We start from the raw sequence: 13,623 nt of genomic DNA on the forward strand, positions 1-13,623 counted from the left end.
AATATGAGCCTCCCAAATTCTCAGATCATCCCATTTCTCAGATGAAGATGTTAAGAGCCAGACATTCTTCAGCCTCTTCATCAGATAGTCGGCCCATGAACCCGCAAAATCCTAAGTCCTTTACCAGGTCGGCTTCCTCAGTCTCATTACATTCTTTTGTTTTAAACAAGAAGGTGTCTTGAATAGTCTAGGCAATGTCAATTTTCCTGAAGTCAAGAAGCAAGATTTGTATAATCTTTCTTTGACCAAGTCTAGATTTTCTAGGTCAATTCGCCAGTAAGAAGTAAATCTCCATGTGAAAAGTAAATGAATATGTCTAGTATTTTTACCCTTTTTGAAAAGTCAAATATTGAAAGGTGGAAGCATAAGAAGTATCCATATGTCCATATTAAACAAACAAATATTCTTGTTCATCCTAATCTCAATTATGATTTAAGAGCAGAATATTTAGTTTCTCTTTTGGACATTAAACATTTCAAATGGGAAAAAGCCCTATCATGTCAGTTTAAAGGATGTCTAGACAAAGATAATATTTGCACAGTCTTTCCAAATTTTTCTTTGAATCTTAATGATGAGTTTATTATTGAAGCATTCATGGTGTGTACAAAAGTCAAAGGAATAGATTTACCACCAAGCAGTGTATATGCTATCATAGCATCTAAATGTATTTTCAATCTAACCAGCTCAGCAATTACTTGTTCAAAATTAGATTATGGCATCGAAGTTCCAAAAATTTCAAATTTTGTGTCTGAAGTTGGTCCCTGTATAGATTCTAAAAGTTTCTTAACTGGTTTCCCTGCAATTTCTAAATAACTGGAATCCCATAAGTTTCAAAAGAAAAGGCCAGATTTCAAACTATTTCCCAAAAGAAAAGCCTATATATACAGAACACCAATGAGATACTCCACCATTACCCTCAAACCTGTGAATAAATCTCTTCTTCAAACAAGCCAAAAAAATACTTTACCCCCTATTTTCCCAATAGTAAATATTGTTCCACCTATCAGAGATCTCAAATTCATCTAACAGGGAAGCTGCACAAATTGCTCAAAGTTATGTGGTGACTACCATAAAAAAGGAATCCAGCTAGCCATTAATCATTGGAGATTGGCCCCCTTAAATGGCCTATTCTACAGCTACTCCTGAGCAATTAAAAAATTCGGAAGGTCCTAAATCAAGGGTAGATGCTAGCTACCTCTTAGTACATACCATCAACTCTGAACAAGTTCATAAAGATGAGGTACACTAGTTGATCTATTTAATCCATTGGACCTCATATGCTGAAAAGCATATATAAGCCATAGAATTTCAGATTCAAGAAATAAAAAAGAATTTAGAAATATTGGTTGATAAAAGAGTAGAGGAAAAGAAAAAATTCTACAAATCCAAGAGAATAATCTGCAAATATTTGAAAATAAACAAAGCTACAAAAAGAAAAAGGCGGATGAAGTTGCAAAAGCTTTCAAATTCAAGCCTCCTAATATTTCCTTCATTGCTCCAAAACCCTGAAACCATGGAAGAATCTTCCTCTGTTTCTCAAATGAAAGTGATGCGAATAGCTAATGTTGAGCAATATGGTCCTAGAAACATATAAGAAGATATTTGATTATGCATATTGATATGATAACTCATTATTCTCTTTCAAAAACAAAGCAAGAGATCATTTCTTAGATACATAAAGGAATAAATGTAGCTAGCATAAGGAGATGGCCAAACTCAGATGACATAAAATATGCAATAGAATTTCTGCAGGGAAGAGCTTGCGGAATCATTTTCATGATGCTAGACAAAATGTCATTGTTGCAGCAGCATTTACTGAATTGGGATCCAAATTACTCTCTGAATATGTCTCTGAATCGCCAATACAGTATGCTACAAACAATTTTACTAGGGGAAAGAAAACTTCAAAATATTGATGATTTTCAAGAATATTCGAAAAGCTACAGCAATGAATCTTGCAGGTTGGGGCTACATAACATTGCAATATGCCATGCATATTATCTTGCATTCTTTCAAGGTAATATTCAAGAACTTGTTCTTGAAACACCTTCTATGAAAAATATAGCAGTACAAAACCCGGCAATGCCTAATGTTGTGGGATGTGCAAGAGGAGAAATCAAAAAGTCATGCTATAAGTATGACATCATCACATATATAAAAGACAGATCCAAGATATGTAATACCATAGAAGGAGCAAAGGAGTATAACATCCACAAATTCAGAAAATCCATAGAATTAGAAGTTTTAAGCCTCACAAATTTTACAAAAGAAACATGGGGATAAATCAAACTCCAGATGACCTTGTTTTGCATGCACACAAGAAGATCATCTTGCAGCACCATGCCCACCAAAAGCTCCGAGACAAATCAGAGCATTATTTGAAAAATCAGAAATCCAAGAAGAATGGTCTTTGATAGAGACAATCGAACAGCTCGAAGAAGCATTTTAGAATGCTTTTGTCATAGAAGAAATTGTGACATTATAGCAACAGCTCATGGTTTTCATTTAGTGGTTTAACTCATTGTAAGTTGTTTTACTTTTCCAAAATGGTTTTGCTTTCAGTGGATGTAATAATGAGTAGTGAGTGGATGTACTGGGTGGTGTTTGCTTTTTTAGAGTGGTATTACATTTCACCCATTGTTTTGTAAACAATGGTGTGATATTCTAGGCTGTTTTTTGCTTTTTTTTGCTATAAATATGTAACCCCTTGCAATGAATGAGATGGAAGTAAAGTTGTGTTTGCTTTGTGGAAAGAAAATTGGGTAACCAAGCCCAGTAGAGCCTTCGCGCTCTAATAGTTCTTCAGTGAACTCGACCAACCCTGTTCCCGGACGAAATTCAGGATATCAAAGTTCTCTCTTTACTGTGAACAAGATATCAGTTAGGGACACTGTCAAGTGTTGTTGACTTTTTCGATAGCTGATCTAACTGAGATGGCCAGTAAGTCACAGCCCTTAACAGGATATCTCGGGGAACTGTTGCCGGTTGAGCACAGTACTCACCCCCCTTCGTCTAAATTCCCATCTAGTTTCTTTCTACCTCCCTTGTTGTACACAAATCAACATGCAACCTCCTCAAATTAAAATATATATATATAAAATATGGTATCCAAAAGTCTGGAAACAAATCGAATATCCCAATTTAGTTACTCAAATTATCCAAAGTCTATACATAAGATGAGAGTTCGTTCCCCAGTGGACTTGGTATATAAGTCTAAATATACTTTATATGGTGGGATAGTTAATTAAATAGTCTATACAGACTATATATATCCCACCATTTATAGACTACTCTTATCTTATGTACTTGGTTATCAAAATTTTCTTTCCTTTTGAATATTTAGACTTTGTTTTATGCGAGTCTTTATATTTTTGTTTATGGGTAGGATTGGAAGTGGGCAAAGAATTATACCCGAATTGTTCGCAAAAATCTCCTAATTCCTTTTTCCCAATCATTCTTTGCTTTTCTAATTGTCTTCTCAGTTTTAGGTCAGTGCATAACGCAAGACCTTCAACACAGATTTCTGCTGAGAGTTCTCCAAGAGTATAAAGAGAGTAAGGAATCATTCCCCCATGTTTATTTTTTAGCCGTGTTTTTATCTTTTCGGTGAACAGATAGGGACGTCCAGCAATAAATTTTTTTTTCCAATGGTCAAACTTACTATCCTCCCTAGAAAGTAATCGGGAGTAAAACACATCTTTATACCATTTAAAATGTGAAAGAGTTGGACATCTTAAATTTGAAAGTAAATCCTTGGATCTAGTTGATAAGAGGGTTGTACTTCCCACAAAGTGAAGTGTGATCGTATTGATTAAAGTATTTACTGCATCTCCCTCAGTGACTAAATTTTCTAGGACTTGTCCAATTTAAGTTTTGACTTCCCATTGCTTGGTGGCATTTAAAATTTGATCTTTAGCTTCTTCTTCCATATGGAAATCCCACCAGCCTTTTAGCCATCCTGTGAAACCACATATAATGGCTTTGGCAATCTCATGATCTTTATTCCCACTTGCTTTACAAGCGGTGGTCATATGTTTCATGAGATCAAGGATTTGGTTTTCAGGCATGACATCTATATTCCAATGTACTATAGATCTTCCTGAATAGGATACCGAACTAGTAATCAGGTCTTCTTCAATCTGGAGATCTACAGACGTCGGTCTAGGATAATACATCCTGGTAGGGGCTATAAACCTAGTTTTTCTCCCGTAATCAATTCGATTAATATCTAAACTCTCTGGTTTAAGAGCTTCTTCTATTCCTGCTATTTCTTTATTGTAATATTTCGGTTTTCTTGAAGAACTTGTAAATTCCTATTTGTTTCTCCTTTAGCATCTATATTTAATTTTTCGAGCCTTTTTACCAAGTCATCCACCAATTCTTTGTTATCTTCTTTCTTCTTGATTCCTTGCAGGCTAAACTTTCCTGCCACTATACTTGGTGGTGGTTTAAATAAAGACTGTTTCTTTATCCTTTTCCTCCTTCTTCTCTTGTTGTTGAGGCTTTATTTTATTTAGAACATTTTCTATTCTATTAGTTTGCTTCCCTATAGTCTGTCGGAAGAGATTTGTATAATTATTATGTTCTATTATATGAGGTATTGCCTCTAGTTTGACCATATGATTATCAGATTCTTTAGGGCCAAGTTTATAAGCCGAAGCTTTCACTTCACGTTTTTCCCCTTTTAATTGTAAGCTTGATTCAGGAGGATGGATAGCTTCAATCGTTTCGCCCTTGACTGTATGATAAGTCTGAAAAGCGCTTTGAACTGTATGTATATCAACTTCTGGATATCAAAGTAGCGGAAGAGACTAATAATAAGAATTTATTACGATAGAAAGTACATAAGATAGAAAGGATAGAACGCACGTAAGATAAAAGCACAGAGAACTAAGATAGCAAGCACAGAGAACAATTACTTAATATTCAACAAGGTTAGGCACTTACATAGACTCGAAGAGACAGTATACTACTAGTGTGGTTCCTCTTCTTCAGAAGACTCGAAACAGAAGACAAGTAGCTCACACTTAGAACAAATCACTCAAAACCAAACACTCAGAATTAAACATCCAAAACTAAAGGCAGAAAACTAAGACAGAAAACTCCCAAGATTCATCTCCAAATGCCTTTCCCTTTGGGTCTCACCTCCTTATATAGAGGAGGGGAGATCGGACTTCAAAGGATAACAAAATCTGCACTGAAAGTAAGATGCCCTTTCAATAAAGCAAAAGTTAAAGTTCTGACAAAAACAAGATTCCTCTACAGTGATTGGTGGCGATAATGCTCCTTTTTACTGTAGATGATTGATTGCTTGGTGCCAATAGTGCTTCTTTTGTCGATGGTAGTTTGATTTTGGGACATGTGTCCTGAGTGGGTTTTTGGAGTCGTACCGTCCCTTGCTTTTACCCTCAATTAGTGGGGAGAAAGTAATCCATACACAGTCATCAACATTTAACAGACTATAGTCTTCTATTTCTTCGTCTTAATCTAGGGCCAACAGTAGCTACTTTCTGAGCTCAGCTTTTGATAGTGTACGGTTTTAATGTTGCATAATGTAATATATTCGGAAAACACCCATATCAGAAGTTGGTGACGAGGATGGTATTGTTTTCATGTAAATTTTGTCAGGGTCCAGAGAATCATTTTTGTAACTATCGCACCATTTAATTGATATCTTTCGACGTAACTCTAGGATATAATCCCATCGGTCCATACCATCCTCAGAGAGTTGGTATGTCCATATTAATATCCAAGGGACCTGATATAAAGCCATAAAATATAAATGATAGTCCCTTTTTAGACTACTTGCATTACAATCAGAGAATTTTCTCTGTGAAATTTGTAACTTTTGGAGAAGTATCTGGCTACATGATCCCCATAACAGGAACCAGCTTTTAAACCAGTTGGGAAACTCTATTGATTCAGTTCTTTTAAACTGTACATACCAACTATGTGTAGCCTTAGTATTTTGGTAGGCAAAAACCTCATCCCATGCCTTGATGTATTCAAAGTAATGGTCGGATTTATTTTTAAATATTTTAGTATTTATTATCCTTGGTTTTAAAGGATTCAAACCCCAATCTCTATAAGAGATGATTTTATGAATTTGGAACTTGGAATATGCTATTTCCAAGTCATTATTTCTATAATGGTGTACTATTGATACCGACCCAATTTCCATAAGTATGGTCTCATACCATTCTCTGCATTTATCCCCCATATTAGGACGCAGATGATTGCATAAATATATAGCTGCTATTTCAACAGGGTCTTTTTCCCTGTGATCATTTTCAATAATAATCAGCGTTATATAAGATGTCTCAAGAAAACGTAGTTCTATCTGTATTTTGACTTTTTGTGCTCAAAGGGGATTGTTGGGGAAATATATCAATCTCTTGAGCCTGCTTTCTTATTAAAGCTTTTGGAGTAGATGAAGATGCCGGGCTTTTTCCCGGGCTAGAACTATATGGGGCCAAGGTGGTTTTTCCCGGACTGTTATATTGGGCCAAAGCTTTGCCTTAGCTAAGAATTATATCCATTGGCTGATGTTGACTTCTCCTTCCCTCCCTGTGAAAATTCTCGAGTCAAAAAGTCAAGAAGATGGTTATGTTGGCCATTAATATGTTTAATATCAAAATCAAATGCGGAAAGAATGCCTTGCCAACGGGCAAATATTTATTTTGCAACAAGACTTTTTATATCTTTTTCAAGAATATCTTTGGCTGATTTACAATCAGTTCAAATAAGAAATTTTTGTTGAGTAAATCACTTTGAAAGTTTGTGACACAATGGATTATGGCTAAGATTTCTTTTTTAACAATAGAATATTTTTGTTGAGCAGGGTTCCAAGCTTTAGAAGTAAAACATACCAATTGCTCGTCTTTTGGGAATTTTGTTTAAGTATTCTTCATAACCCTAGCTCAGAGGCGTCAGTTTCAACAATATTAAAAGCTGTGGGGTCAGATAGTGCTAAACAAGGAAATTCTTTAGCCTTCAATTTTAATTTTTTAACAACGATTGTATGTTAATTACTCAAATTAGGAGGATTCTTTTTTAATCTTTGAAATAAAGGTTTTCCATCTAAAGCCAGATATTTATAGAAACTGGAAATATAATTTAGACAACCGAGAAACCTTTGTAGTTCAATTTTATCTTTGATGATATCAAACTGAATTGCCCTATCAATAGGGATAATTCTCCCTAGGAAAATATTATGTACTAGGAACCTTATTTTGGTTTTAAAAAGGTTTATCTTTTTAGTTGAAACAACTGATCTAGCAGTTTTTATAGCTTTAAAAAAAATATTTAAATGTTTCCAACGTTGGTCGATAGTTTCAGAATAAACAAGAAATTCATCAATGTACACAATGATAAATTTGGTGTAGGGATTCAAAATATCGCTCATGATGTTTTGAAATTCCAAAGGGACATTTTTTAAAGCAAAAGGCATAACATTCCATTCAAAATGCCCAAAAGGAACATTGAAAGCAGTTTTATACCAGTCTTTTTCTGTCATTTGAATTTGCCAATATCCTAATTTTAAATCAAATTTTGAGAATATAGAAGCATTAACCAAGCTATCTAGAAGATCCTTTTTGTTTGGGATAGGATATCGAATCCATCTCAGAGTTTTATTTCAAGGTTTGTAATTTATAACTAGCCAAGAGGCTCCTCTTTCAATCTCTAAAGCTTTTTCTACATAAAAGGTTGCACAACTCCAGGGTGAGAAACTTTTTCTAATAAGTTTTTTATCAAGCAATTCTTGTATCTCAATTTTGCAGATTTCTAGAAGTCTACTATTCATTTGTATTGGTCTTGCTTTTGTAGGAATTTTTTATCCATTGAATCCTAGTTCAAAAGGAAGTTCAACAATATGTTGCTTCCTACTCCAAAAAGCTTTAGGAATATCAAAACATATTTCTTTTTCAAGCATTATTTTAAAATTGCTGATTTTATTTTGTATTTGGGGTAATGTTAGCTTTTCATCAATGACCTTATGTCTGACTTCTTCTTTTAAATGAAAGAGAAATTTTTCTTTTGTAGATATGTATTAAGGCTTCCTCCTCTGGGTCACTTATCTTGTCAATTAATTCTATAATTAAATTTTCTTATTTTGTTAGAGTATTTAAGTTTAAAGCATTCAAATCCATAGTGGCCTTCAAGAAATTACAGTGGCAGTTGTCATCAGGCACATTATCAGAGTCTGAATCAGAGTCTGAACTTGTGAAAATTATTTCTTCATCACTTATTTCTCCAATGAGCATTTCACTATCGAAGTTAGTAGATTCTTTTGAGTCATCTCCTTTTATTAACAGAATTTTAAATAATTGTTTTTTAATTTCGAGGTCAACTTCAAGAGCATTAATTTTCTTTTTTATTCTGCATTTATTTTTATAATGACCTACCTTCCCACAGTTATAGCAAACTGGTATTTTTCTTTTTCACCTTTGTTTGAAAGAGTGATCTTGTAAAAACATTTTAGGAAAAGTATCTTTCTTTCCTTTGGAATATTTAGACTTTGTTTTACGTGGGTCTTTATATTGTTGTTTATGGGTAGGATTGGAAGTGGGCAAAGTATTATTCCCGAATTGTTCGCAAAAATCTCCTAATTCCTTTTTCCCAGTCATTCTTTGCTTTTCTAATTGTCTTCTCAGTTTTAGGTCTGTGCATAACGCAAGGCCTTCAGCAAAGATTTCTGCTGAGAATTCTCCAAGAGTATAAAGAGAGTAAGGAATCATTCCCCCATGTTTATTTTTTAGCCGTGTTTTTATCTTTTTGGAGAACAGATGGGAAAGTCCAGCAATAAATTTTCTTTCCAATAGGCAGACTTGCTATCCTCCCTAGAAAGTAATCTGGAGCAAAACACATCTTTATACCATTTAAAATGTGAAAGTGTTGGACATCTTAAATTTGAAAGTAAATCCTCAGATATAGCTGATAAGAGGGTTGAACTTCCCACAAAATGAAGTGTGATGGTATAGATTAAAGTATTTACTGCATCTCTCTCAGTAACTAAATTTTCTAGGACTTGTCCTGATCCAATTTCAGTTTTGACTTCTCATTGCTTGGTGGCACTTAAACTTTGATCTTTAGCTTCTTCTTCCATATGGAATCCCACCAGCCTCTGAGCCACCTTGTGAAACCACATATAATGGCTTTGGCAATCTCATGGTTTTTATTCCAACTTGCTTTACCAGCAGAGGCATACATAGTCATATGTTTCATGAGATCAAGGATTTGGTTTTCGGACATGCCATCTATATTCCAATTTACTATAAATCTTCTTGAATAGGATACCGAACTAATAATCAAGTCTTCTTCAATCTGGAGATCTACAGGAGTCTGTCTAGGATAATACATCCTGGTAAGGGCTACAGACCTAGTTTTTCTCCCGTAATCAATTCGATTAATATCTAAGCTCCATGGTTTAAAAGTTTCTTCTATTTCTGCTATTTCTTTATTTGTAATATTTTGTTTTTCTTGAAGAACTTGTACATTTCCACTTGTTTCTCCTTTAGCATCTATGTTTAATTTGTCGAGCCTTTTTACCAATTCTTTGTTATCTTCTTTCTTCTTGATTCTTTGCAGGCTAAACTTTCATGCCGCTATACTTGGTGGTGGTTTAAATAAGACTGCTTCTTTATCCTTTTCCTCCTTCTTCTCTTGTTGTTGAGGCTTTATTTTATTTAGAACATTTTCTATTCTATTAGTTTGCTTCCCTATGGTCTGTAAGAAAAGATTTGTATAATTATTCTGTTCTACTATACAAGGTATTGCCTCAAGTTTGGCCATATGATTATAAAATTCTTTAGGCCCAAGTTTATAAGGCGAAGCTTTCACTTCATGTCTTTCCCCTTTTAATTGTAAGCTTGATTCAAAAGGATGGATAGCTTCAATTGTTTCGCCCTTGACTGTATGATAAGTCTGAAAAGCGCTTCGAACTGTATTTATCAACTTCTGAATGTTTGATTCCTTCTTTCTTAAGAATATATTTAAGCCATTTAAAGAATTTTACATTTGTTCTATGTTGTATCATGAATTTATTACTCTTTATATGAAAAATATTTCTCAATTCTTCTTTGAATTCTTGAAAAAACCAATCTCTTACTTGTTTGTTCTCATCAGAGAGGAAGTCCTTTTTAATCCTTTCCTTATCAATAATAAACTCATCTGGTTTTTGAAGTGTAAGAATTTCGAAATCAAATTCAAAAAGGGTTGGTTCTTTGGTTTCAGTTTCTGAAGAACTAGGAGTATCAACTTTGTAGAATGGGTGTTGGCTTTGGTTTGGATTTCTTCTAAGTCCTTCAAGAACAATCTTGTCATTATGAGCTTTTTCATAATCAGTTTGAGTAATAAAAGAAGTTGAAGTTCTAGGCGGAATTCTAGAAACGATATTTGAAATGTTTAGCCTAGTTCTCCTAGAAGATGGAAACTGTATTTCTATTTCTCCATTGGGATATTTGATAATTTGTTCCGATTCCTTGTTTTCAGGAACTGTTATCTGGGTTTCAGACTGGAGAGACCATCTTTCAGCTAATTTTACCTGTTTCCAAGATACGGCCTTAGGTATAACAAGATTAGGTTTATCCATATTTGTTTGAAAGAAGATAGTTTGTCCTTTAGTATCTATTCCCTAGCATTTGGACACAGAGTGTTCAAGACTTTATAGAAGATTCTATAAATGAATGCTAGATTTTGAGATCCAGGATCCATATCAAAACCTTGGGTTTTAAGGTTTAGGGTTAGAACTTTTAACAAATTTGGATCTGATAATTCTACCGAAAAATTCGGAAAGCAATTAAAGTATATCGGTCCGTTGCAGAGAGTAGATTCAACAATCCCTAAAAGAGAGTCGTTAAACCTCCAGTGTCTGCTATCTCTTAGATAGAGTAAAACCGAACTATTTAACCCAGTTCTGGTTAAAGGTTTTACAGCTATCTGAAAAAGACCAATACGAAGATAGTTAAATTATTTCGTTTATGCTCTTTTATCATTCTGGATGAAAGAAGTTGGAAACTATCTTGGTTTTCCATTACATAAATAGTTTCTTCAATAGTTTTAATTGAAAAACTACTCTTAAATTCAAAAGTTCATGTTTTACAAACATCAATTGTAGGAACCTTTGAAATATTCAAGTTTTGGATTTGCTTTTCTATATTATCTATAATAACTTCTTCTTTATTATTAACATGTAGAGTATTATTAGAACTAGAAGCAGCTCTATTTGATAATGTTCTGAATAAGTTTGCCATTTTAATCTTGGTATTACACCTGAGCCAATTGGAAACAGTCCCTACACCTTACTGTCCTTCTGGCTTGGTGGACTTTGGGTCACAATGACTTTTGAACTTTTGACAAGATTTTAATGGACAAAATTGTTCAGTTCACCACTAAATACAACTGGCTCTGATACCAAAGTAGCGGAAGAGACTGGAGAGATTGGAAGTGGGCAAAGTATTATACCCGAATTGTTCGCAAAAATCTCCTAATTCCTTGTTCCCAGTCATTCTTTGCTTTTCTAATTGTCTTCTCAGCTTTAGATCTGTGCATAACACAAGACTTTCAGCAAGAATTTTTGCTGAGAGTTCTCCAAGAGTATAAAGAGAGTAAGGAATCATTCCCCCATGTTTATTTTTTAGCCGTGCTTTTACCTTTTCGACGAACAGATGGGGAAGTCTAGCAAGAAAGCAGCTTATGATGGCCCTAGAAGAAGATGAAGTAAAAATGCCTACTCCATCAAAAGACTAATAAATAGAATATTATAATCTGTTAAACGGCGATGACTGTGCAGGGATTACCTTCTCCCCACTAAATTGAGGGTAAAAGCAAAAGGACGGTACGACTCCAAAAACCACCCACTCAGGACACGTGTCCAAGAGTCAAACAGCTACCGACAAAAGAAGTATTATTGGCACCGATCAGTCAATTATCTACAGTAAAAAGGAGCATTATCGCCACCAATTACTGTAGAAGAATCTTACTTTTGTCAGAACTTTAACTTTTGCTTATTGAATGGTCATCTTACCTTCGGTGCGGATTTGTAATCTTTTGAAGTCCGACCTCCCCTCCTCTATAATTGGTAGGTTTTACTTCTAAAGCTTAGAACCCTGCTCAACAAAAATATTCTATTGTTAAAAAATAAATATTAGCCATAATCCATTGTGTCACAAAATTTCAATCTGATTTACTCAACAAAAAATTTCTTATTCGAACTGATTGAAAATCAGCCAAAGATATTCTCGAAAAAGATATAAAAAATCCCATTGCAAAACAAATATTTGCCCGTTGACAAGGCATTCTTTCCGCATTTGATTTTGATATTGAACATATTAATGGCAAACATAACCATCTTCCTGACTTTTTCACTTGAGAATTTTTATAAGGAGGGAAGGAGAGGTCAACATTAACCAATGGATATAGTTCTTAGCCAAGGTAAAGCCCAATATAACAGCCCTAGAAAAACCCTGGCCTCATATAATTCTAGCTCGAGAAAAAACCTAGCACTTCATCTACTCTGAAAGCTTTAAAAAGAAAGAAGGCTCAGGAGATTGATATATCTCCCCAACAATCCCCTTTGAGCACAAAAAATCAAAATACAAATAGAACTTCGTTTCTTGAGACAGCTTATATACCGTTGATTATTATTGAAAATGATCACGGGGAAAAAGACCCTATTGAAATAGAAGCCACATATTTAAGCAATCTTTCGCTACTTTGGTATTAGAGCCAATTGTATTCAGCGGTGAACTGAACAATTTTGTCCATTAAAATCTTGTCAAAATCTCTAAAGTCATTGTGACTCAAAGACCACCAAGCCAGATGGGCAGTAAGGTGTAGGGACTGTTTCCAATTGACTCGGGCGTAATACCAAGATTAAAATGGCAAACTTATATCATAACATTATCAAATAGAGCTGCCTCTAGTTCTAGTAATACCCTACGTATTAATAATACATAAGAAGTTATTATAGATAATATAGGAAGCAAATCCAAAACTGGAATATTCCAAAGGTTCCTACAACTAATGTTTATAAAAAAGGAACTTTCGAATTTAAGATTAGTTTTTCGATTAAAACTAGTTATCAGCAAAAAAGAACTTATAGTCAGCTAAAAAGAACCTATAGTCAGCTAAAAAGAACTTATAGCCAGTATAGAATATAAGTATATATATATATATTTTATATAGACAGTATAAATAATAAGTACATATATAACATGGTAACCAGACATTCTAAGTTCGTTCCCCAGTGGAGTCACCATACAACATAAAACAAATGTAAAATTCTTTAAATGGCTTAAATATATTCTTAAAAAGGAAGGAATCAAATATCCAAAAGTTAATATAAATACAGTTCAAAGCGCTTTAAAGATTTATCATACAGTCAAGGGCGAATCGATTGAAGCTATCCATCCTTTTGAATCAAGCTTACAATTAAAAGGGGAAAGACATGAAGTGAAAGCTTCGCCTTATAAACTTGGGCCTAAAGAATCCGATAATCATATGGCCAAACTTGAGGCAATACCTTATATAATAGAATAGAATAATTATAAAAATCTCTTCCTACATACCATAGGGAAGCAAACTAATAGAATAGAAAATGTTCTAAATAAAATAAAGCCTCAA

The 13,623-nt window shown here is 34.1% G+C and overlaps 1 protein-coding gene across 31 annotated transcripts in view; it reads right to left on the bottom strand.

Moving 5' to 3' along the window:
• LOC18437191 (uncharacterized) overlaps window positions 1-13,623 on the bottom strand; it is a 51,535-nt gene that overhangs the window by 10,327 nt on the left and 27,585 nt on the right. For 5 of the 31 annotated variants that reach the window (XR_002281476.2, XR_002281481.2, XR_016058438.1 and 2 more), the window contains one exon: window positions 12,026-12,107. The exons of 17 other annotated variants lie outside the window; for them this stretch is intronic. The gene's annotated coding sequence lies outside the window, so the exon portion shown is untranslated. Of the gene's footprint in view, window positions 1-3,411; window positions 3,433-4,947; window positions 5,193-11,463; window positions 11,543-11,651; window positions 11,704-11,798; window positions 11,931-12,025; window positions 12,108-13,623 lie in introns of those variants that run through there. 9 more of the 31 variants (XR_016058427.1, XR_016058435.1, XR_016058421.1 and 6 more) reach the window with 6 other exon arrangements.

The sequence above is a fragment of the Amborella trichopoda genome, chromosome 6 (assembly GCF_054954075.1).
Source record: "Amborella trichopoda isolate Santa Cruz 75 chromosome 6, AtrichopodaSantaCruz75HAP2 v2.0, whole genome shotgun sequence".
NCBI classification, from domain to species: Eukaryota; Viridiplantae; Streptophyta; class Magnoliopsida; order Amborellales; family Amborellaceae; genus Amborella; species Amborella trichopoda.